General features: G+C 41.9%; 1 protein-coding gene and 1 pseudogene across 4 annotated transcripts in view; both read right to left on the bottom strand.

Annotated features, from left to right (window-relative positions):
* ANK3 (ankyrin 3) overlaps nucleotides 1–26,602 on the bottom strand; it is a 393,167-nt gene that overhangs the window by 226,546 nt on the left and 140,019 nt on the right. The window lies entirely within an intron of this gene.
* Nucleotides 13,466–14,235, bottom strand: LOC308477624 (heterochromatin protein 1-binding protein 3 pseudogene; annotated as a pseudogene). Its single transcript has one exon. The product of its transcript is annotated as a heterochromatin protein 1-binding protein 3 pseudogene (transcript).

Genomic DNA, 26,602 nt, shown 5'->3' with positions numbered 1-26,602 from the left:
AAGTTGGCAACTGTGTGGGAGGGAGGGAGCCTTTTGAAAACATGCATGGATGTGGATCTGAGTAGCCTTATCCTACCTATGTTCTCCCTCTATTCATAGGTATACGTCCACATCATCCCAGATTCTGGCATGCTGCGTATTTCCTGGAAGGCCACTGTTGCTGGCTGGCTGTCAGGCTGACCTAGGTAGCGGGGGCAGAGGAGTGGAGAGAGAGGTTGGCTTTCCCAAGGACTCTCAAATCAAGCAGCACACATTCCTGGCAAGGGACCTGGAACTTGACAGGAGTGCAGGGATAAGCTGCCAACTAGCGCAGAGGTGGGGGGGGGGGACAGGACACCTGAGAATTTACACTTAAATAGTAAACTTTTCAAAAAGTGCCTTGGAGAGCTTGTTAAGTCGATCACTTAAAGTGAGGCACAGCTTAAAACCATCTCTTACAATGTTTAAGTAAAACAAAATGTAATTTCCAAAGCAAATATACATTTCTTCTCCTATGGGGTAATTCCTGTATAAGTGGGTATAATAATTCAGACTGTGGGATGCCTAATCGCCAGACCACAGACCCAAAAAACATTAGCCAGCCCCCCTGCCCCTCGAAGCCTGTAAAATTGCAAATCAAAAACTAGTAGAAATCCAAAATGGTTCAGCTTCACTTTTAATGGAAATAAGCAATTGGGTGTGTGTGGATTTTACATGACCCACCCCCTCCATGCACTGAAAGGTGGCGCAGGAGCAATGTGGCCAAGCAATGGTCCTCCCCGTGCAACACCACCACACTCTCCAAAGATTGACTATGCGCCTACTTGTCTTTTTCATAAGTCTAAATGCATATGGAGCTGCTGTTAGATTTTAACAGAGATGAGCTGCACATTCAACCATACACAGGGAATCTGATGGCAATATCTCCCATGCTCTTCAGTGAGAAGGAAGCACACATATGCAATGGCAGGGCAAAGCTCTGGATGGGCAGGGTTCTAAAACTTGGCCTCTTTCGCAGCTCCCATTCATTTCAGAGGGGCTAGGAGAATCATAGAAGTGTAGATTTTGACTGGACCATGAGGGTCATCTAGTCCAACCCCATTTGGCCCAACACGGGGCTTGAAACCATGACCTTGAGAATAAGTGTCTCATGCTCTACTGACTGAGCATGTTCAGGAGAGCTTTCCTGTGGCTTGTACTGTCATTTGCTAGGTATTTTTTCCCCATTTGTTTTTACAACACCCCTGCTAAGAATCCTGCTTCAGTTCACCAAGTGAATGCAGTTCTGTGTGTCTCTCTCCCCCACTCCAGCACATGAGAATAAATAGTACAAAATAAAAGAAACTACATGAACAGGCACACTCCATAGAGGTTGCAGGATTCAGCTGATATTGGTGCAGAATTTGGATTGACCATGAACAGAATTTTATTTTTAGGTGAGTACAGTACAGGTGAAACTAAACAAAAACTAATGATACAACACAGAGATTATCGTACCCACAACTCCATAATCACACCATCAGTTTTCTCAATGCTCGAGACCCCATCTGGAATAATTTTCCTGAGGCCAAGGAAGCTATTGAAAAACCGGAAGCAGTTTACAGAACAGCTAAGAACAAAATTATGTCATCCACTGTGAGAGGCAAGGCTCTGCAACAACACAACACAACACACACACACACAGAGAGAGAGAGAGAGAGAGAGAGAGAGAGAGAGAGAGCGCTTTTCTGTTAAGGTCTGCTTAGTCTTTTCTTTCTCACTTTTTTTAGGGGTGGGTAGGGGAAATCATATGCTGCTACTGTCCTTCTGAAGCAACATACAGAAAAGTATTAACACAACACAGCAATCTACAGTAAGTCTCTCTTTAGAGGTGACTCAGAATGATTGGATGCTCAGTCACTGAGAGATTTGTTGCCGGAAAGCCTCTGTGTGCTCAGTGTTGAACAAAGGCCAAGGTTTATTGCTTACCCTTTAGAAATGTCTTTCTCTCACGCTTTCTTTTTCTTTTTGGACAAGCTCTGTTTCTACCCAGCCCAACAGCTAACAGGGGAAAAACAATGCCCAGATTTCAAATTAATGTTTTGTTGTTGTTTAGTTTTTTAGTTGTGTCTGACTCTTCGTGACCCCATGGACCAGAGCACGCCAGGCACTCCTGTCTTCCACTGCCTTCCGCAGTTTGGTCAAACTCATGTTGGTAGCTTCGAGAACACTGTCCAACCATCTCATCCTCTGTTGTCCCCTTCTCCTTGTGCCCTCAATCTTTCCCAACATCAGGGTCTTTTCCAAAGAGTCTTCTATTCTCATGTATTTAGTCCAAATAGAGAAAAAGTCAACATCATCTTGGTTACCAGTCTTAAGCAAGGTGGATTGCTTTGAGGTTCACCAATATAGTTACTCCCTGTGTTATTCTAGCAGTTGTTTGTAAAGCCCCACCACCAAGACACCCTTTCTAAATTGATTTGCCTGCAGAGGCATCCCTGTGTGTGTTTACAGGTGTATTGTCTAGGCCAGGAATGGAGAACATCCCGTCTGGAGGACAAATGCAGCCCTCCCAACCAACTCTTATCTGGTCCTGTTTCAGACCCGTTCTTAGCCCTTTTGCTCAGTAGGGATGTGGTCCTTTGCTAATGCATCTCGCTTGGATGGAGGGAGAGTAGAGAGAAGTGTGTGAGTCTGTGTAGAAATTAGCTGAACAAAGGCGAAGTCTAAAGTCACTGCTCTGCCCACCCCTGGCATGTGCCTTCCGCTCTCATGCCCCAAAGAGAATACAGCTGAAAAAGGTCCCCCACTCCTAAAGGTGTGCTCTTGTGTCTGCAAGGCTTTGCCACTGCCCCACAGACTGTGATAATGAGCATGTCCTACATGCCCCTGCATACCACAAGGGATGCTTGCCAAGACATCATCTGCCAGGGTAGCTTGCCTCCCAGTAGGCACCTCTTCCCAGGTTAGGCCTGGGTTTGCTAGGAACACAGCCAGTAGGACAGAAATGAAGTGGGATGGTTAGGCCAGACACATTTATGTTCACCTGGAAAGTAATGAACACAGCCTTTTTCAGTGTATAAATATGTAAAGGTATTTCAATGATTCTGCATACAGTTTCAGTCCCCCTTGCATTCAATATCAATTCCAGAATTCTCACTTCTGGATTTGACCCTGACAAAGCTCCAATTCCCTCTACATGGACAGATTACAAGCACATTCTCCATGAGGCAAGGTGAACGTGTACAATGGTCAGCTGTTATGCACATTAACCACTCAAGTTACCTTATTGCCAATGTATACATATAAAGGGTTTGCTACCCTTTCTAGGTGCATCGGCACATTTGGGTTTTTAGGTGAGTCCTTTGATCATTGCCCCCATTGGCCACTTCCGTCCTCCAGCCCTATGCACTTTTCAAGGGAGAAAAAGGGAACTACATCATGACTAAGGGGGCAATGGGAGGTGGGGAAGTCTCAGATATTTTGTGGGTGTCAAGAGAACAAGAGGAACCACTGCAACCCCAAGCACCATGTTGGTGACTCCAGTATATATGTGGTGCATGAGTTTATATGTTCCTGCGCACACACAAGGGTACTCAAAGTGGCTAATAATTAAAGCACATATCATCAATATTCAAATATAAAACCGCAGAACATTTTGCCTTCCAAAGATGATTGTGGAACACAAACAGAAAATGAAATATTTCTGGATGCACTATCATCTTTCAAACGCATTTACAGATACCACTAAGCAGAAGTGACTATTCAATTTGATGGCGCACATTATTTTGACGTTTAATGGCACTGTGAGAGTTAAATGTCTGTTGCAATTTTCTTTAGTTTCTTTCTGCTGAATTACCCCAAATCTTGATATTTATTTAAAACTAGATTTGGCAAGTAAATTTCCCCTTAATACAAGAATAAGCAGTTCTGTGCTACCACTTAGATAAAGGCAGAATTTTTGTCACACTCCAGCACTACCCAAAACCTATGTGTTTAAGGACAGCTCCTGTTGCTGGTATTCTAAAAGTGGTTTGAATTGGCAGATATATGGCAGGGATGTTGGGGAAGAACCTTTCTTTCCCTGCTCCAAAGCTCTCCTCTTTGCAGCAGGCATGATGGGCAAAAGAGAGAAGAAGAGAGGGGAAAGGTTTTTCCTGTGATAGATCACTGTGCCAACACATTCTCCTCCTCTACCACCACCACAAGCAAAACTAAGCCATCTCCCTGTTTTAGCAAGCAGCGTGGGGAGCAGATGGTTCCTATGTTCTTCAAAGGGAGAAGAAACTTTGTGAACAAGGGGCAAGCATTGGGGGTCCTCACGCCTGATGTTTGGCAGTTTAGCCTTTGGTGACAAGGAGCTTCCGCCTGAGACTGATACAATGCATTTTTGTGAATGAAATGCACCTGGAGACGGAGATGGCGTTGCTTCTTTGACCCATTATGATGCAGAGCCACAGCTGGGTGATCTTGTGCCCCTGGCCGAACTGTCCAGATTGTGCCCCCTAGCCACTGATAAATTATCTCTTCTTTCCGCCTCTCCTCCAACCCCCCCCATTCAATTCACCCTCTATTTAAAACATTTTCTTATGAGGCAATGATCAATATTTTTATTTATAGACATATTTATTAGCCGATTTTGAGGGGGGCCCTGCCTGTGCCCCTGAAGGAAGCCCACCTCATCACCCCCTAGCTATGGCTCTGTTATGATGGTGCATGTATCAGTCTTTGCTTTAAAAAGAGGGAGCTTTGAAGAGCCATGCACAACTTGTTACCCTACCAGGATGAACACAACCTATTAGTCATCCATTGTAATCTGACAGAAACTTGACAACCCCACCTTGTGTGTGCAGTCCCAGGCAGGCAGCAAAACCAGGCGGCTTACTGACCTGCTGCAGGGTCACCTTACATGGCTGGCAGGCTGCATTTGGTTTGGAAAGTCACAGGTTATGCATGCCTGGTCAGGATGTTGGGAAAGAAAGATCACATCCAGCACAGACTTCAGAAATGTTAGATGACTTCGCCTAAATCTTTTTGCAATTTTAAATGGAGCATGTTGAGATTTATATGGGCATAATTCCCTCTCAAACATACAAGCCACACTGCAATATTCGGCATCTAGAGGTCAGGATGATGCTACTGGTATTTTAAAGAGTCTAAGCCTCATTATAATTTTAATTAGTTACAGAAGAAAACTGGGAGAGGGGAATGAATCCAGCTGTGCAAATAATCTTCATCTTTAAGGCAAACCATTTCCAATCCAATCCAGTTTCTGGCCCAAAACCCCAGTGCAGCTAAACTCCATAGTGAGGATGCTTCAAAAGATTCTGATGAAAAGAAGCCTCCCATCTCTCTCTTCCTGGAGGTGATTGCTGAGTATTTACATACAAATCAGATCTCAGAAGATGGAATCAGCACTGGGGCCCTGGTGCAATTGTGCGATATGTAATTCTGCTCTTAGCAACACTGCCAGTGCCTCTGGGAGCTTAAGCTCCCAGCCTGAGTGGCAGTCAACTGCAGAAAAAAGCAAAAAGGGAGGCAAATTGGCAGCGTTTTTTATCTTTTATTGTAGCAAAAATGTATGGTGAAATGTGTGTTTCAGTTACACCCAAACACCACCTGGAAGACAACTAAATTCTAGGCTATTTAATGCATAGAATAGCAGGAAGATACCTTTTTCTATCTGATCAACTAATTTTTAAAATATTGGAAGCAAGTTTTTGGTTTACACAGGGCACTTCTTGGGGAAAATTCCATAGATGCTGTATGTGTATGAGGCTAGAATCAAAGGTATGTGTGCATCACTGCCATAATTTATCAATTTATATACTGCTTACATGCCAAAATGGCATGTACAATTATAAAATCCACACAAAATTAAAGTAGGTAATGCAACACTTCCATCGAAACAATAAAAATACCCTTAATTAAAATTTACAAAAAAAATCCCCCACAGGGCAATTAAAAAGCATAACAATTAAAACAGTTACAAGAAAAATTTAAACAATTAGATTAGGAAGTTCAAATTAAGGGGAATGCTTGACTAAACAGATGTGTTTTCAGTGGAATAAAAATGCTGATGAAATGAAGGCTCTGTATTTCAGCAAGGGGGTGATTTTCAAATATGGGGTGGTGAGAGAAAAGGCCCTGCCAGAATCCACAGGATTTATCCAGTTACTTAGGATCACAGGAAGCTGCCTTATGCAGAGTCACACCATTGATCAATCTAGCTCAGCACTGTCTACACTAGTGTTTCCCAAATTGGGTCTCCAGTTGTTGTTGTTTTTACTACAACTCCCATCATCCATAGCTAGCAAGACCAGTGGTCAGGGTTGATGGAAACTGTAGTCCAAAAAAGATGGAGACCCAAGTTTGGGAGACACTGGTCTAAACTAACTGGTAGCAGCTCCTCAGGGTTCGCAGCAGCCCTAGAGATGCCGGGGATTGAATCAGGGACCTTCGGCATGCAAAGCAGACACTCTGCCACTGAACTATATAGCCTTTCCCCACTCTTGAGGTCTGGAAGGTATTTCTAACCTTCTTTCCAAGCAGTAGGTATGGCCAAGAGTACTGAATAGAGCACACTTTAACGGAAACCTTAATGCCAAATGCACAACACAAATTTTGACCTTTCAGTTTGATTGCCTGTTAAAACGATCAATCCCTATTCACCAACACCCTTTGGAGGAGGGCAAACTTTTAAGCACTTATTATTTTACCAGGGTTGGTTGACTGCATGAAGGAATCCCTCATGATCAAGGCACCTGGTCCCAAAATGTACATGCCACAGAGAAGAGCTCAGCTGAGCTTTTTCTCTGGAGCCCTGTGTTTCAAGTTTGCCGACTGCATAAGTTAGTGCAGTGGGCAGAACCACACAGTGTGTACCCTCCAACATTTCTCCAATGAAAATAGGAACGTTATAATAATAATAATAATAATAATAATAATAATAATAATACCCCATCCATATGACTGGGTTGCCACAGCCACTTTGGGCAGCTTCCAACATACATAAAATTATAATAAAATAGTAATCATTAAAATCTTCTCTATACAGGGCTGCCTTCAGATGTCTTCTAAAGGTTGTATCGTTACTTATCTCCTTGGCTCGGGGGTTGGATAACTCCATACCCTGCAACATTTCCCTGATGAAAATAGGGATGTCCTAAGGAAATGCGGGACATTCCGGGATCAAATCAGAAACCAGGAGGGCTTCTGTAAATCCAGGACTGCCTCTGGAAAACAGGGACACTTGGAGGGTCTGCCACAGAGGGGGTAAAACCAGCTGGGTTTTTTATGTGAGATTCAGCAGGGGAAAAAACAGTATGAAGGGATATATAGCTAAAGAACCCCTCGCCTTGGTGCCAGTCTTCCACTTCAAACCTCAGTGTAGCCTCAGTGACTGTATGGTGTAAAAAGAGCACAACCAAAGAAGTGTTAAAACCACTGTGGGATCCCTCAGCGACTACTCTGCTTTTGCAAAATATTAGATGACCTACCTGTACTGTCAGTGCATAATCCTGTTCCACCAGAGGTAACATAGTACAAAGCCGCCATATAAACACCAGTCAAAACACTGAGGGCTTCTGCAGACTGGTGAGGGTTTTCTTTCATTTCATTTTTTGAGGATGCATTCTGCAGCACGCCACCAACACAAGAACACAGTACATTAGGACCTATATAATGGACCGTCCACAAACCACTCTACTTTATTTGTTCAGCGACGCTTCCCCATTACTATCACATTATTGCTACCTGGAGGGGCTCGCTTACACAACGAGAACCAACAGGGGAAAAAAGAAATAACCCCAGAAGAGTTGCAATATAAAGTTGCAGGATTTCAACAGGATCTTACGGAACGTACGCAAAGCCGTATGTTCTCTCCAAACATCTGGAAGGGCCCTTAGTACAGAACTGTAGACAGGGCTGTCTTAAGTATATCCAGCACCGTGGTGCAAAAATCCCTCCGGCGCCCCCCCTTCCCATTTCCCAGAGTTGCCGGCCTTTTTATGGTGCTGCTGGCAGCTTTGCGGGGCTGGAGGAGGCGGGCAGTGGCTGGAGGGCGGCTCCTCCGGTGGGGAAGAGGCAGAGGCTCTGGGCGCGGCGCTGCTTCAGTGAGGCGGGCGAGGGTGAGAAGCTGATGCTGGGAGGTGCCATGCTGCACCCAGCCTCCGCCTCTTCCCTGGCACCTGTGCCGCGGTGGCCACGGCAGGTGGAGGCTTCGGGCGCACGCTGCTTTGGTGCGGCATGGCGGAGGTGGGCGAGGGCAGCAAGCTGGTGCTGGGAGGTGCCGCGTCCAGCCTCCGCCTCTTCCCTGGCACCCTCCAGAACTTGGCGCCCTGGTGTCCTGCACCACTTGCCTCTATGGGCAAGACGCCCCTGACTGTAGAAGTGGGAAGAGTTGTTTCCTTGGACGTTATGGGTTTGAAGTGTTGCTTTGGAGAAGATAGATAGATAGATAGATAGATAGATGACTCATTAAGGTCTGACCATGATAATCCAGTATGATTGTGACTTAGAAAATAACTTTCTGATTGATTGCGAAAAATTGGAAAAGTGGTATTATACCGACAAAAATAGAGTGGCTTGCCAAATTATTGGAGTACTACAATATATCCAAAACAATGGGAGAAATTGGAAGGATCTCAAAAGAGAAGATAGACAGGGATTGGAAGGTGTTTAAAGGATACTTGCAAAACCATATTGAAAAATCAGAACTCCTATTAGAATAAACAAGTTCCGTTTTAAATACTGAAATACTAAATAAGATGGATAACAATGTGTAATAGAAAAAGAAGCATAAAATTAGGTTAAAGGTGTGTGAAAGAAAGTAATAGAAGTAGAAAGAAATTGCAATTGAGTAGATTGGAAGTCTAACACAAAGGTGGGGTGAGGGGTGGTGGATGGTGATGGGAAAAGGAATTATCTGTGGGACTGAATGTAGGTATGTTTGAATATTTTTAAGGATTGTATGAAATGTATGTTTGTAGGCTTGTATATTCGCAATATGTGTGTATTAATGCTGAATTATTTTAACAATAAAAACTTTTCAAAAAATTAAAAAAAGAAAAGAAAAGAACCTTCTGAAATGCCAAGTAGTTGTGTATATTTGCTCTTTGCTTCAATATGCAGGAGTCATTCGTTAGCGATTGTGAGTATCCTCTTACATGTAAGTAAACTAGTCAGTTGCTACTGTCTCATCAGTGTGAGGAGCAGCCTTGACGGCAAAGCAACCCCACTGCACAGAATTTAAAAAGAATAAAAGGAGCACTTTGAACAAGATGCCAAGCTATGTTTCCTTTCCTTCTCATCTCATCCAGCAGCTGAAGAGACACTTCTGAAATGATTCACTGCATTTCACACTCTGTATTCTCAAGAAAATTTGGAGCACTACCATCTTGTGGCCTTTCTGAGTAAGGCAAAGGTGCTTCTAAAACGTATGGGGATGTCCATAGAGATTCCCTTTGTGGCAACATCCATGTGGCAAATATAACACATATCCAAGCTCTAATGCAGTGCTGGGTACTCATTTTGGAATAAACCCAATCCGGGGGCACAGAAAAGACTATGCCTGCTCTATTCATAAAGCTTCTGAAGAAAGATGGACTGTGCCCATGTCTAAGAAATATAAAAATAAAATAAAATAATGGTCTTGGTACGAACTGCTTCCACACAACAGTCAGAGCCATCGTCAAATCATTACATAGCAATAAAATTCTATATTGCATTTTGTTATCTTAAATAATAATAATAATAATCTTGCAGAGCAAAATATACAGAAACTGAGTTTTTTTTCTGGCCTTCTTCCACTGAGTACTGCTGGCAATACTTTCTCCTCTGCGCCTCAAAACCTCCAGAGGTTCCGATCTGATTGGTCTATGTGACATGGAGCTGTATTATATCATCACAGTGGGGACTTGCCTGTTGAAAAGTGATTGATTGTTACCTATAAATACTGTCGGCAGCACTGTGAGAGTCGTGAAATAAATTACTTACCAGGCACATGCGAGGGACAACCTCCCAATGTGGTTAAGACTAGACAAAGAAAGCTAAACACAATTAAAAAACGGATGTGTTGCATTAAATATAGATGTTGGCTTAGGAGCTCCTTCATGTATAATACTGCAAAATCTTCATGCGGAACATAAAAGTAATCTCTAGAGCCCAAGTCTCTGTACTAAGCACCAACAAAAGTGGTTCTTAGCCAAAGACTGGATGCATATGAAACAGCATCTGGGACTATGGGCTGCTGTTATTAGTATTATTACGCTGCATTAGTTTACAGGAATTTCCCCAGCATGGCAAGAATATCATACATCCCTTGACAAATGTTACTCCCTTCCATCAGCCTGAAATAAATTGGAAACTCAACCAATTAACATATTTAGATGGAATTTGGGAAGTGAGACGATATGGAGGTTTCAGTGGCATGCAGTGGGAAGAGATGCTCCTCTCTCCCCAGCTGGAGGAAGTTCACGGGACAGAAATAAGAACATGGTACATCTTGAGGTCGGGCGGGGAATGATATATTCCTTACTATTTGACTATCGTGGATGAACACTTGCAGCAGTCATGACTCTTCTAACTGACTTAGGCTGAAATCCTAACCTCTGGCCAGCATCACTGAGGCTTGATGAAGCAGTGCGACCAAGGTGGAATCTACACACATATAAAAAACGCTGTGAAAATGCTTAAAAAAAAAAACACGTTTTGGAAAACACATTGAATTTTGCATAGCTCACTTTCGCCATCTAGTGCCGCATTTGTATAATGCACTTCGCAACACATTTAAAACTTTTTATTTGCAGCTGTATAGCTTAGTTCCACTGAAGCATCACATTGGCCGGGGCAGGGTTGCGGATGGAGTGGGGGGAGGGAGTTCCCTTGCCTCACCAGCTCTCAGGGGCCTGAGTTTCTGCTTCCAAAATGCCTTGTTTCATGGGGTGAGGGGTTCCACTGGCTTCTACCCACCCGCTGTTTGGGCAGGTGCACTGGAGCACTCTTTCCCAGATGTGCTTCCTGCTGCCAGCTGAGACTGGTGGAGCTGGGCAGGTGAAGGAGCACTTCCGCTCCACCCAAATCCCCACCAGCCTGATGGAGCCTTGATTTTGACTGCTCTGTTATTTGATAATGTATTATTGCCTGTGGCTAACAAAGCCAGTTTGTTTATTTAAATTTGCTTCTCCTCAGGTGTATATCTTCCAAGGTTTTAGATGTATATTTCACTTCTTTTTGGTTGTTGTCATTGGCATCTGTCTGTCTCAGGAGACAACGGAAGTGTGCCTTCTGGGGTCAAGCCACTGGAGAGTTACAGCGCCTGCTGTGGCTGTAGAGGTCGATACAGGTGATATGTTTTATTGCAGGTGGGGCAGATGAAGACGTCCGGTTTTACTGCTTTGATGTTTGCAATATAATGGCATGCGTCTACAATACAACTAATTTACAATGGACTGTAATGACCTGCCTTAGTTTAACAAATCAAATTTATTTTTAATGCAAGGCAAATCATTGCAATCAATTCTGACTGATGCCCAGAGTGAATGAGATGTGTGCTAAGTTACTGATGCTCTTTATTCTCTCATTTCTCTCGATGACATGGAAGGACAACTGGCCCAAATAGCTTAAGACTGCCATGGTTCCTTTATTTTATTGTCCAGTATGCCTGAATGCAAACTATGAGATAAAAGGATGAATATAACCAATGCTGCAGGGAAATCAGGCAGGGTTTGCTGGCATTATGGCAGTTTCATAGGTTGGGCAGCCATGCATGAGAACAGTAATAGCCGCTCTGTTCCTAGTTCTCCCATTCTGTGTACCATGATTTAAGAGTGCCTATTATGAACAACATAAAAAGAGCTGAAATGGATCAGGCTAACAGTCCGTGTAATCCAGCAGGGGCCCTCCAATGCTCCTGGGGAGTTCCCAAGCAGGGCTTGAAAACCCAGTTATTCAGCGCATGCTTCCTCTGAACTAGGAAGTACCATCGCATCATCATGACCAATAGCCATTGATAGGCCTGTCCTCCATGCTTACCTTACCCCCTTGTCCAGGGCTTTTTTTCAGCCGGAACTCAGTTCCAGCACCTCTCATGTGTGCACCATTGCCATTACAAGAAAACAAGGGAGGCGTTCATGGTGAGTTCTGGCACCTTTTTTTCTAGAAAAATAGCACTGCCGTTGTCCATTACTATGATTTTAAATAACCTCCAAGTGTCTTGGGAGAGTTTCACCCCTTCTGATTCTCCCTTCTGACACCCTTCTAACCAATCACCTCATATTTGATGACTTTCCTGTCTTGAAATTGACAGTTGTTGTTTTGGCTTCTGGGGTGACTTCCTATTTACTTAAACCTTGATCCTGATAGTGACCCAGCCTCTGGTTCTGAGAAGTTTGCAATACTTTTATCTCACACCAGAACCTGACCACCATGCTGTGGGTGGTGGAACTCCCTCCCCCCCCCTCTCTCTCTCTCACACACACACACAGGCTGCATAAATCCTATCTATATTGCTCCTGCACACCTACCGATTGCCCTTTAATGTCTATTGGACCCATGCAGAATCATTTAAATGTACCAGTTAATCTGATTTCCATTCATGGCTCCACTAAATTCAGATGGTTGTTGCGGTACAACTTGCCAACACAGTGATCATGATTCATACAGTCTCCATTTCTGCTATCAAGGACCCTGAGATGGAGACCACACAGGCCCTGCTCTGACATCCAACTAAGATAGCTGACTTTGACATGCAAAGAATGATGTTAGGAGCAAGCCGACTACCCCAAATCACCCTGTTGACATTCATAGGAGCCATTTAAATTTGGGGCAACTCAAAATTAACCTGAGAAAACTGCATACTTATGTTAGAGTTAATTCAGGCTCAACATTTTTCAAGGCAATCTGTAATTCAGTAACGACACAGAAGTGCCTCAACTGCTTTTCAGAAATGAAAAGCGATAAGCACGGGAGTTGTTATTTACACTGGGCATATTTAATAAACTAAAACATTAAGCATCAGATTAAAGTGATGCATGTATCACTTACGCCATGCTAAAAATCACTGTCCTCATTTATTAGAGCAACAAAATATAAGATTTTCCCTTTATTTACTAAATAAATTGCCTTTGGTTGATGTTGTGGCTAAATATACAGGCAGGCAGGCAGATATATCTGTAATCACACATGGATTGTTATTTCTTGCTTTCTAACTTGCTTTCTAACCCCCAATATTTGAGCGGTGTGAGATTCCAGGGGTTCCAGGTGCTCACCCCAGAGCCAGTGTTTCCTTTTGGGAATGAGGTACAGTGGGAACTGTGGTGCAGATAATCTCTTTGCTCTGGATTGCCAACCCCCTCCCCAGAGGCAGTACTTGGACTCTCAGCTCAAGGAAATTTATTTAAGAAATCAGCGCATGCTCACAGCATTAGCTAAAAAACAACAACCCCAGGATACAGGATTTGTACAGTAAGTCTACAACAGATGTCATGACTAGGTGATAACTAAGACGTCATCCCAACAATTGACACACCTCTCCCACTCTACTTTTAAAGGACGGATAATTCACACAGTTCTTATCCCAGGCAAGAAGCACAAACTGAGTCAGTCCCTCCAAGTCTCCATCCACCTCTGGTTCAGCTACCCCTGGCGCTAGGCTGCCCACTTCTTTGGCTCTCAAGGGGACCTTACTCTTCAGATGGAAAGTTCCAGAAGCTCCTTTCCCTCTGCTCCAACCAGCCCTTCTCTGCAGAGCGTTCTTCACCAACTGGGGTCTGATGTCCACCTTCAGCTTTGGGTAATACTGGAAAAACCTGTTTCTTGATCAAGCTGTAGGATGTGTCCTTTGGCTCACAGAGGCAGGTGAAGGTCAACAGGAGGATGTCTTTCAGCTTCGCCTGCTGCTCTGGGCTGGATGCTGAAGAAGAGCTCCGCTTCCGGTCCCTGGATTTGGGGGCTGTTTTCCCTCAATTCGGGGCCACCACAAAGCTTTGAGGGGCTCCTTTTCCTTTCACCTGCTGAATGACCCCTCGCTCTAGCTCACTCTTAAGGGCCTTCTTGAGGAGGTAGTTCCTCCTCTCCAGCTCCAGTGAAGGGTACTTATAGATGATATACTTCCGAATGGCCACAACTAACTAAGCATGCATTGATCACCTCAATCAAAATGGCATCCATCTTGGGACGAGAGGAAGCCGCCATATGCATCTGCTTCTGTGCTCTGGCTAGCTGGCTGGCAGAGAGGGTACCCCAGGCAGGGATGTGAGGGCAATCTGGCTGTGACATCTGTCACCTCACAGATTTCCAGGGGCCTTACTCTCCAGAGGTGGGGTAGGCACTGACTCACATGGTTCTCCATCCCCTTCTGTGGTGTCTGGCAATAGTGGAACAAAGGCCACCCCCAACTCTCTACTCATGCTTCCTCCACCATCAGCCTCTGGATCCTCTTCCAGCAGATTTTATCAGCCCCACCCTAGTCAGCACCATGGGACCCACAATACTCTACTTTAGTTGGCAGCCACCTGCTTCCAAACAATCAGCAGACGCTCCCTCCCTCCAACCGCAATGCAGTTTTTCTTTCCGTTCCAGCAACCCCAGATCCTCTTTGCACCAATTCCCACTTTTCATGACATGGGCATGACATTGCATGAGGCTGTCATCAAAAATAGCACCCCGGTAGGGAATTTTCCCTTTCCATACCATGTAGCACCATTTACCCTGTGTCATAATATCATTTTGCTACCTTTGCTCCCATTGCACATCACTGTCTAATGGGAGCAGCAAAACTGCACCACAGAAATGATGTCAAGAGATGGGGAAAGTTGCATAGTAAGTTACACAGGGGGAGAACGTGACACAGAGCTGCCCAGTTTGAGCAGCAGCCCTGTATTTCTTGCTGCCCAAACTCAAGGCAGTCCCCCCCCCCCCCCCGAATGAGGCATTACAGTATGAATACTTCCCTCTTGGAAATACCCTGGCTAATTCATCCAAGAATTCAATTTGTCATTCTGGCAGTTTCTCTATGCTGGTAGTTCATATCTGCAAGAAAGGGGGGGAAACCAACACGAAAAACCCTTCAGGCATTTTTCACACATGAAGCTTAAAATGCACTTCTAAGCTTCTCTCATACTGGCTTGTGCTATGCCTGAGTTGTTAATGTGGAATGGGAAATGGGTGAGAAGAAATTGAATGTACGTTGCAGCCAATGTAAATCTGCCGCTCACAATACGGACTGATTTCAGCTGTTTAAGAGTCATGTGTGAAAATGCTTTAAGAACTCTTTCTCCATTCTGCCATCCTGAACTGATGAGAGTCCCCGGTTAACACCAAATACGTTTATTACTGGTCTCTAGATTCACACTTTGCACTGCTACAGTGCCAGTCTACTTCCGTTACTCCCATACAGGAGGTCATCAGGGGTTTTATTCTGCAAAACTTCCCAGGCTCCCTCCCCATTTTTGACTATGGCTTCCACACATTGTGGCGTCAAGACATGGATTTTATGAACATGCTTCTTTACCACTTTAAAGCAGTAAGCAAAAAGTGACAAGCTGAGTTTCTTTTAATGTTTCCATGTATGGTTTTGTGTTTTTTTGTTTTGTTTTTTTAAATAAGTCTCCTCTCTGGGGGTTTGGGGGCACATAATTCAGCAAGAAGGGGGAAGACCACGACCACAACTCTCTTTTTTTTTTTTTTCCAACATAATTTTTATTAATTTACAGCAAAACAAATAAAAATCAAATAAACCACATCTTGTATTCAACCGATTCATTCTTTAAGACTTCCTTCGGCGTCTCCGCAAATCTCCGTTGTCTATCAACACATACTTTCGCATCTCCTACTATCTATTGACATTATTAAAGTCTTTTCCACCCTTTTCTGTAGACAATATTCTTACAAATATCACAGAGCTTTTTTAAACCCTACTAGCGTTATTTGTCCCTCACTTAAATTATCCAGATATTCCACGAATTTTCCCCATTCCTCCATAAATCTTTGATCTCTCCAATATCTAATTTTTCCCGTCAGTCTATCTAGTTCCGCATAATCTAACAGTTTCTCTCTCCACTCCTCTATTGTCGGTATTTTCTGTTGTTTCCAGTTTTGGGCTAATAGGACTCTTGCTGCCGTTGTTGCATATTGGAAAAATTTGCCATCTTTGTTCTTAATCTCTTTTCCTGATAAACCTAACAAAAAGGCCTCTGGCTTTTTTTCAAAAGTATATTTAAAAATTTTTCCCATTTCTGTATATACCTTTTCCCAGAAACCTTTAACCTTTTTGCAATCCCACCACATGTGGTAGAAGGTCCCTTCATTTTCCCTGCATTTCCAACATTTACTGCATGTCTTATACATTTTTGCTAGTTTCGCAGGGGTAATGTACCAACGGTATAACATCTTCATTAAGTTTTCCTTCAACGTTACACATGCCGTGAATTTAAGATTTTTTTTCCATAATTTCTCCCACTCTTCAAAATAGATATTATAACCGAAGTCTTTTGCCCAGTGTATCATTACCGACTTCACTTCCTTGTCTATTAAATTCCACTCTAACAGCTGGTTGTACATTTTTGATAGGATTTTATAATCATTATTTATTATCTCAATCTGGAATTTAGAATCTTTTTCCGCATATCCTCTATCTTTAATATCCTTCTTAGCCATTTCGTTTATTTGAAAGTAATGGAACCAATCAAATACCTTTTCCTTAACCTGGTTGTATGGTTTTAGCTTCCACTTCCCCCCATCTTTAATTAGCAGCTGTTCATAGGTAACCCAATTATCCCTCATGTTGGTCTTTTTAACACTCGTGGCTTCTAATGGGGACATCCAATGTGGGACTCTGGGTTCCAATAAAAATCTGTACCTCTCCCATACTTCTATCAAAGGGCCTTTAAAGATGTGGCTTTCAAATCCCTTGTGTACCTTCTTCTTTTCATAACATAGATACGCGTGCCACCCAAATCTATTGTCGTGGCCTTCCAGATCTAAAAGTTCTTTATTATCTAATTTTATCCACGGTTTTATCCAGCATAGGCACGATGCCTCATAATATAGTTTCAGATCTGGAAGTGCGAATCCCCCCCTTTCTTTTGCCTCTGTCAGTAATTTAAACTGTATCCTCGGTCTTTTGCCCTGCCATACGTACTTTGAGAACTCTCTTTGCCATTCTTTGAATATCTTATTGCCTTTGATTATCGGAATATTCTGGAATAGGAACAACATTCTCGGAAGTACATTCATCTTAATTATGGCTATCCTGCCCCAGAAAGACAGTTTTAGCCTCCCCCACGTCACCAAATCCTTTTTAATCTCTTTCCATACTACTTCATAATTATTTTTAAATAGTTCTATATTTTTTGGAGTTATCCATATTCCTAAATATTTCACCTTTCTGGCCACCTCTATCTCTGTTTGTTGTTGTATTTCTTCAATTGTACTTAGATCTATATTCTTTGTCATTAATTTAGTCTTACTTTTATTTAACTTAAAACCAGCCACTTTGCCGAATTGCTCTAATTCTTCCAATATCTCTTTTATTGAATTCGTCGGATCTTCTATTGTTATTAGCAAATCGTCTGCAAATGCCTTTACCTTGTATTCATTTTGTCCAATTGTTATTCCTTTTATCTTCTTATTTTGTCTTATTGAGTTAAGTAACACTTCCAATACAGTTATGAACAGCAATGGGGAGAGCGGACATCCCTGCCTTGTACCCTTCCCTATCCTTATTTCTTCTGACACTACGTTGTTTATGATCAATTTCGCTTTCTGCTCCGTATAGATTGCTTTTATTCCATTAAAAAACTCTGCACCCACCTCCATGTATTCTAAATTTTTTAACAAAAAATCCCAATTTGTGTTATCGAATGCTTTCTCTGCATCCACAAACATCAGTATAGCTTGTTTGTCACTCTTGGCCGACAAATATTCTATAATATTTATTATGTTTCTTATATTATCCTTCATCTGCCTCCCCGGCAGGAAGCCCGTTTGGTCTCCATGAACATAGTCTAACAATATATTTTTCATTCTGCTGGCTAGAATTCCTGTAAAAATTTTGTAATCTATGTTCAACAATGAAATCGGCCTGTAATTTTTAACTTGCAATAAATCCGCATCTTGTTTTGGGATTAATGTAATGAATGCCTCTTTCCATGTTTCTGGTATTTCTCTTTCTTTTAAGATGTTATTTATCACTTCCTTCAATGGGGGCAGCAATACAGCCATCATTTCTTTGTAATAACTAGCCGTAAACCCATCCGGGCCTGGGGCTTTCCCTCTTTTTAGTTCTTTTATTACTTTTTCTATTTCTTCTATCTCTACTGGAGCGTTCAGCTGTTCTTTTTTCTCTGCTGGTATCTTCTGGACCTTTTTATCCTTTAAGAATCTTTCAATCCTCCTCAAATTATGTCTCTCTCTATTATTATATAGTCCACTATAGTAGTCCACAAATGCTTTCCTAACTTCCTTGGGGTTAGTTTTTTCTTCACCATCCACTATTATTTTATTTATAGTACTCTGTTCCTTCCTTTTTTTTATCTGCCATGCTAACAGCTTCCCTGATTTATTTGAGTATTCAAAACTTCTTAGTCTCAATTTTTTGATGTTCCATTCCACTTCTCTATTTATCAACATTGCAAACTGCGCTTGCAGTGCTTTAATATTCTCCTTTATCCTCTTACTATTTGGTTTTTGGACTAACTTTTGTTCATTATCCATTATCTGCTTTAAGATCTCTTTTTTCCATTTTTCTCTTCCTTTATTTTTAATCGTGTTTTGCTGGATAAAGAAGCCCCTCATTACTGCCTTGCTTGCATCCCATACCACCTTTGTTTTGGTACCCTTATTCATGTTTTCCTTAAAATAATCTGTCAACCTTCTCTGGGCTTTATCAACCACTTCTTGATCGTCCAGAAGATAGTCTTTTAGTCTCCACCTAAAAGTTCTCTCCTCCCAACCTTTCAACTCCAATTTTATTGGATTATGATCCGATATAGTTTTAGCTTGAATCTCCACCCTTAAAATTCTTGGAGTCAGCTCATTTGAGGTCCACATCTGATCGATTCGGGACTGTGACTGATTAGGTTCAGAATAGTACGTAAACTGTTTTACCAGTGGATGTCTGAGTCTCCAGCTATCTATCAGGTTACAGTTCTTAACCAATGAAAAGAAAGTTCTGGGTAGCTTCCCATCCTTACCACTTCCCTCCCTAAGTCTATCCATTTCTAAGGACACCACCCCGTTCATATCACCCAATATCATCATTTTCTGATCTGCGTACTCTGCTAGTTTTTCTTCTAAATTTTTAAAAAAATCCGATTTGTTATCATTTGGAGCATATAACCCGATTATGATTAGGTTTTCTCCCTGCCACTTAATTTGGACCGCCATTATCCTTCCCTCCTCGTCTTAAAAAATTTGTTGCGCTTCGATTTGCTTTTTAATATATATGACCACTCCTCTTTTTTTATCTTTATCTGAGGAGATAAACTCATTTCCCAATCTTTTGTTTATCAGTACTCTTTTATGTCTTCTTGCTATGTGTGTCTCTTGTAAACAGATGATGTCTACGTTTTCTTTTTTTAGTATTTGTACAGTTTTATTTCGTTTTTTCTTATCATTTATCCCATTAATATTCCAACTACAAATTTTTAATACCATAATAAATGAATTTAATCTTACTTATTTTCCCTTTTATATTTTGACTGATTTTTAAACCTCTTGTTCCTCTTCTTCTCCTCCTCTACTTTCTGTTTCTTCCTCGGAGTCTGGGCCCCCTGCTGCCTCTTCCCCTTTTTCTTCTTCTTTTTCTAACCTCAACTCTTTATATTTTCTCAAAAATTTCCCAGTTTCCTCTGGACTGATCAACCTGTGCCTCTTACTCCTGTAAGTAAATGAGATCCCTTCCGGGAATTCCCATTTAAACTCAATGTTATTTTTCTTTAATGTTTGCACAAGTGCCTTATACGACTCTCTACGTTTCAAAATTCTGATTGGTATGTCTTTAAAAATTATTATATAATTCCCATTGATGCACAACCTTTTTTCTCTATTTCTTTGCAGGATCATGTTTCTCATTTCCTTATCTCTAAATGTAATCAGACAATCACCCACAAATTTTTTAGCCCTAGTTGTTTTCACTTTTAGTCTAAAGGCAGATTGTATCGTCCTTTCTATCTCATCTGTTGGTAGTTCCATCCATTGTGCTAACTCAGCTATTAATTTCTCTTTAATGTTTTCTCCTTGTGTTTCTGGTACCGCCCTAAGTCTCAAATTATTCTCCCTCTGTCTTAGTTCATGCATAGCTATTGAATCTTTCATATCTTCTTGCACTTTATTCAATTCTAACACCTCTGCTCTTAATTTGTCCTCTTCACGTCTCACCTCTCTCATTTCTAATCTTGTTTTTTTCAAACCTTCTTCTACAGCTTGTGTCCTCCTAAATACTTCCTTTATTTGCCCTTTTAGTTCATTAACTGTTTCGTCCATTTTTTTGTCCATTTTCCCTATCTTATTGTCTACTTGTTCTAATTTTACTTCTAGGTTTTTCTCACTTTGTTTAATTTCCGCAAACATTCTTAAAATATCTGCTTTGAAGTCTGTTTCCTGTTTGGATGCCTTTCTTTCCATTGGTGTCCCTCCCTCAGCTCTCTTTGCTGTGTTCGACATTGTGTCTATATAACTCAAAAAGTTCCCACTCTTCAAGTTTATACTTATCAATTACGTGTTGTCAACTAAGCCCCTTCCTCTCTCCCTAATCCAAGAGATTAAATAAGAACAACGGGTTTCGCCCAGTCCCAAATATTTCCATCTAGTTTAACACAGCCCTCAATATCATGCCCCCCCTATAGTATTAGCAGTAATGGCAAGTCCAAAGAGGAGTTATCCACATTCCATCCGTTCTTCCACTCTTCTTCTTGCCTCCACTCAGGCTAGTCCAGATATTTGCTTTGTGGCTTTTTTCTTGTGGTTAATATTGACAGTCCCAGTTTATACTCAAATTTACCATCGCCTCTACAGTCCTATGTACCAATATTATAGGAGGATTTTTCCAGCTTAAATGAAGATGACAATAGTGGTGTTCTATCCGCTGAAGTCTGTCCGATCCAGTAGGTTCTATTCCTATTAGCTAAGATTTGTCCAGATTGAGAAAGCACACAGAGGAAAATCCCCAAGTCTGTAAAGTCAAACGTTGAATAGATAGTGATGAAAACAAACACAGAGAGAACCAGTTGTTTTATCCTATTTTGTCCACTAGATGTCCTTCTTTGTCTTTATCGAAGCCAACACCTTCTTTGTTAAAGCCAACTCCCGGAACTGAAAGAGTGGTTTTAAAGAACTCCTTAAATATCCGTTAGGTTCAACAGCACCCCAGTTCCAAATAACACTGTCAGATAGAGGTGGTTTCCCTCAATACACTCTCATTTAGTTGTATTTTCCAGTTATTACTTCTTTTAGTTCCTATAATCACATCAGGTCCTACACTTCCGCTTTCTCATTCCTTACTTTCCCGCTGCTATGAGGAGAGACGGGTCTTTCTTCCTTCGCTTTTCCCCCCCTCAGCTCCTTAGGGATCTACAGTTCATCAAATAGTACTTTCTGTTCCCTGTTTAAATACGGCCAGCGCTTGATACTTTGTAACTTCCCCCCGCCGGCTACTTTAATGTTGCAACTTTTCAGGGAAACGGATGTGACCCGCTAATAGATTTCACTGCCTTTCTCCGCTCTGAAGATTACCTTGCGCCTTGTAGATTTCGAATAACGCCGAACTCCACTGTTTTCTTAAGCCCCCGGAATTCTTTTAGTTCTGTCCATTTGCCGAGTCAAATTAATCCCAGGTTTCGTCTGGTTTGAGAGCGCAGCGCTTCTCTCCGCGAGACCGGGGCTTTGCTGCTTGGGGGTAGGTAATGGCTTCCCCTAGACCTGCCGCTCCGCTCCGCCGTTCTCTTCGCTTCACTTGTTTGAAGTTACCTGACGGCCAAGCGAGCTGCTTGTGGTCTTGCTGGGATCCTAGCCCTCTTGACACCTTTCAAGAGGTAATTGGGGGGCTTCCACGCCCTTCTGCACCCCCCTTCTCCCCCTAAGTAGCTTGGGATTTTCCAAACGGCAAAATCCCCACCCGCTGCGAGTTCACGCTCGCCGGAAGCTCAACCACGACCACAACTCTCATTCATTTCAATTGGGAATTGAAAGCTTCCCACTGAAGAACTAAGTTCTACTCAAAGTAGACCTGCTGGAATTAAGTAACCTAAGTTAGCCATGCCCATAAATTTCAGTGGGTCTATTCTTAGTAAAACCCACTGGATAAAACCCTTGGTGCTTGGGTGAGCCCCTCTGAGAACTGAATCCTATACATGAGTTTTCACAACCAAGAAAGCCCTTTCTCAAGTCACCACCCATCTAACCTCTGAGATGAGGTCAACAGAGAAGAGCCTCCTTCACAAGCACCCTTTGAGGTGGGTTACCATTAGGCTAAAATATAGTGATTAGCCCAGGATTGCACTGTGGCTGCGTGGAAATTTAAATATGGGCCTCCTCATTTCTCGTCAGACACGCTCAAACCGCAATACCTCAAGAACCGCCTCTTCCCATATGAACCGACCCAGACCCTATGGTCATCATCCGAGGCCCTTCTTCTTCCTGAATGGATGCAGCTTCTTCTCACAATATGGAAGTAAGTTTGTTGTGATGTATTTTTCTATAGGCAAAACATGACACTTCAACAAGCAATGAAACAGCTTTTAACTAATGCTGTTGGTGTGAGTTGTAATTATATCACTGAATTGTGGGGCAATTCTCAGTGACAGGGTGACATTACATTTTGAATGGTATCTATATTTTCATAGACTATCTCATATGAGTATGTGTTATAAACTGCAATCTTATTCACCCTCACCTGGGAATAAGACACATTTAACTCAATGGGACCTACTTCTGAGTAGACATGCACAGAATTAGCTGTTCTAAAAGTACAGAACCTTAAGGCTTTATTACAGAAAAAAAAAACTTTCCATACTACCAAGTAGGTTCATGCTTTGTTGGCATGTGTCTAAATAGCCACTAGGTGGCAAAATTGCCTTACTTCTCAAAATGGGTTGTTTTTTTTTAAGGTGCATTTAAAACCATAAACAGCAACTTACATCCAGGGCTTGAACTAACAGAGGTTTTTTTGTAGGTCTTCCTGTCTGATTTCTTCATCTAAAGCTACAAAAACAGAGTTGTATTTTAACAGCACTGAGATTGTATTTTAGCACTGGCTTTACACTGAAATGCTTGTTTAGTGAACAGCCACAGCTCACACATGTATACAACTGTCAGCTTGTGTAAGACAGAAAACAAGATGAATCCACTATTTTACGCACAAAGTAAAATCACATGAAAAAGAAAGGAAGAAACCCAGTGAGACGCAAGCTATTACTGCAAAAGCAAGGGACAGGAAGAGATTTTTAAGAAGCATTGTGAAAATAAACAAAATGTATACATTATGGCCAAATGCATTAAAAGAAATATCCATATTATATCATCAACTACAACAAATTTGGGTTGTCTAATGCTATAAGCAAACACTTCCTTTTCCCAAAAGGTTATTGAAGCTCAAAAATGTGAGATTCAGCAGGAAAAGACTGACAAAAAAGAACTGCTTTGATATTTCAGTATTTTAAGTTTCATTAATCATTTCAGTCCTGAAATTAAATTACCCTATAATAGAAACTTGTGTGATCCTTCTTGTCATCTAGTAATCAAAGATCTGCACCCCAAAATTGTCATTTGCAGATCTCCAACTATGTCTGCGATTCATTCGAGCGGATTTAGGAGTTTAGGGAACTATTCAGTAAACTATCCTCACTCAGCAAATCACATGCTTTTTAAATCCTATCAAATTTAGAAAGGCAGATTTGCTATCAAACATAGTTTACAAAATGTGATTTTGAACACTCTGTGGGGTTTCCAGATCAAATCTGTGTGGGTGAAGTGAAGCAAAGGGGTTCTCGAAACCACAAGCTTTGACAACAATGAGCAAAAGCAATTCAGTTCAATTAAATGTTTCAATGTCTGCTCGAGATCCCGATTAACAACTTTAGCTTCTTTCCATTAATGCTGGAGAGACGGTGAAGCATCAGACATGCACACAGGCCAAAAAAAGCAGCAGTACAAAAGGCATATGAACACACATGAAACAAGCTGTGTACAAAATGGCTTCTATCATCAACCTCTGCCTGGCAGCATCCTCAAGGGGTGGTTGCTGCTGGTTACATCCTCTCCTCTTGGACCAGTTATCTTCACAAAGAAAGCCACTAGAGAGACAACTAGATGCCTGGCACTAAGAGCCAGAACTGACAAGGGCTGGCTCAGTGCACTGCAGCAAGCCTTTGGCACAACGGCTGTCTTTGCAGCCTTTCTAAATGGATTAAATTTCCTTCCTTCCTCCACAAAGAAACGTAGCTGCACATAATTAGAGCTGTGTGGCTATTTTGTTAGTTTGAACCTAAGGCTTCTGAAAACATGATGGTTTTATTTGTTTTTTTGCTGGATCCTCATTCGGCTTTTCAAATTTTCAGCACCCCTTTTGGAAGTGTTTTCACACTATCACAATTACTTAATATGCAAGAACAAACAAACAAAAATTCGCTTCCAAGAACCCTTCTCAAAATTCTTTCCTGCAAGCTTTAGTGTTGTACATTTTTGAGATGAGATTTTACTAAACATTCAAATGTTTCTCAAAACATTTGTTATCTGCATTGACATCCAATCATATATCAATCACTTCAGTAATTAGTAGCTGATCCTTGACAGTACCTGATGACATGCTGTGGCCTTTAATGGTATTTAATATTCAACACCTGACAACCGATAAGACTGCGTGTTGACCTTTGCCAAAATCAAAATATAGATGCCAATAAGCCTACACATTTTAACTGATGGTAGTGAGTGGGCGAGACAAGAATCATATTCAAAGTCTGAATTCAGATTGAAAGAGCTATATCTGAAAATTGTATGGTAAGACGATGTCATGGACTGGCTGGATACAGAGGAGTGGTGGGAGGAACCAGCTGGGGAACTCTCAAGGGAACTCCCAGGAGAAGAAGGCTCAGAACCCGGGGATTGGGGACAGACAGACGATGATGCGTGATCAGAGGGAGCTGACTGGGAGGAGGAGGTGTCGGAAGCTGAAGAGGTAACAGGGTTTAGTTAGCAGGAAGAAGCTGTTGTTAGAGAATACTCCAGACTCAGAAGCAGGGGAGGCAGGGGGCCAGGAAGCAGAGAAGAGGAAGGCTGCAAAAGAATCCAGGGAGTCTCCTCTCCTGCTGCAACCAGCTCCCCTAGTCTCCCAGAACCCACAGAGGTATGAAGAGGGTGGAGCAAACAGACAAGGCATCCGAGTCTCATATTGTTTGGGGAGAAGGAGGTTTAGAGAGCTGTGGGGAGGTGGAGACCTTCAGTCATCGCAACTGCCTCACTGGGGTAAGATCTACTGGTAAGAGCTGCTGGGCTCTTTAGGCCTGAGCTGTTTTGTTTCTTTGATTAAAGAGTTAACTTCACTGCCAACCTTGTGACTTATTGCTGGCCTGCTCATGACACCCACCCCGATACACTGTGAATTTCAAATGCTTGTGAATTTTTAGTTGGACTTTAGTGCTACTTACGACTCCCCGTACCTCAGTATAGATACTGTATAGATCTTATTACTACTATTTGGTGCACAGTATTTGCCAATAGCATTCAGTTCACACTGCATGATGACAGGGTCCCACAAGGATTACCAGTGATGGGTGATGGCAACATTATTTAAGAAGGTGCATTAAGCATATCTCTCTCTCTCTCTCTCTCTCTCTCTCTCTCTCTCTCTGTGTGTGTGTGTGTTTAAAACGGTCTCAGAAGGCATACTTACATTTAATTTACATTTGGCATCAAAAATTGTGTGCCAAATCATTATTCATCATTTGCATATTGCACACAATGCTTTAAAGACAACCCAAAAAGCTTTCAATCTAAATGCTGACGGTGGTGGAATCAAAGGAAAGAGGCAGAAGGGAAAGAAAATAGATAATGAAGGATGGCCGTGAGCAAATGCAATTTCTTGTGTGCAAGCTGAGCTACAGTTGTGGATGAGAACTATAGAGTTAAATTGAAGGCTTGATGGGAAAAGGTTTTTAAGATCACGCATGTATTCTGACATTTGGGAACCTCTGTTACCACTCAGGCACCTCTCAGGCATGCAATATCTAAATCTTTCACTAGGTATCTTAAGCAATTCAGTCAGACAAATTAAAAAGCTCTCCATAACCCTTAAGCTTGCTTCTGGTTAACTGGCAACTGTTCTTCTCACATCTGACAAAGACAAACCTGTCTAATAGATATGCAGCAATGCATTCCTTGGGAAATCCCAACAAATCAATTCCTTTATCATTGGCAGCCAGCCTAAATTAAATGGTATGGTTGACTTTGGTTAGGCAGGGGTTGTTTATTTTGCCTTGTTTATTTTGCATATGCTTTAACTGTCCTAAAGGAATATTTACATTTTTTCACCATTTGTCATTTAACAATTTTTGTTTGAGGCTATTCTGACTACTTTGGTTATCATCCATATGCTCACAGGAGCAAAATCATACAGACTAATTTTCGCACACCCCCCACACCTCCATTGTCT

This window comes from Podarcis pityusensis, assembly GCF_964106645.2.
Source record: "Podarcis pityusensis genome assembly, chromosome: 5".
Classification (NCBI taxonomy): domain Eukaryota; kingdom Metazoa; phylum Chordata; class Lepidosauria; order Squamata; family Lacertidae; genus Podarcis; species Podarcis pityusensis.
The sequence above is the reverse complement of the archived record's forward strand: the minus strand, read 5'-3'. Positions and strand labels throughout refer to the sequence as shown.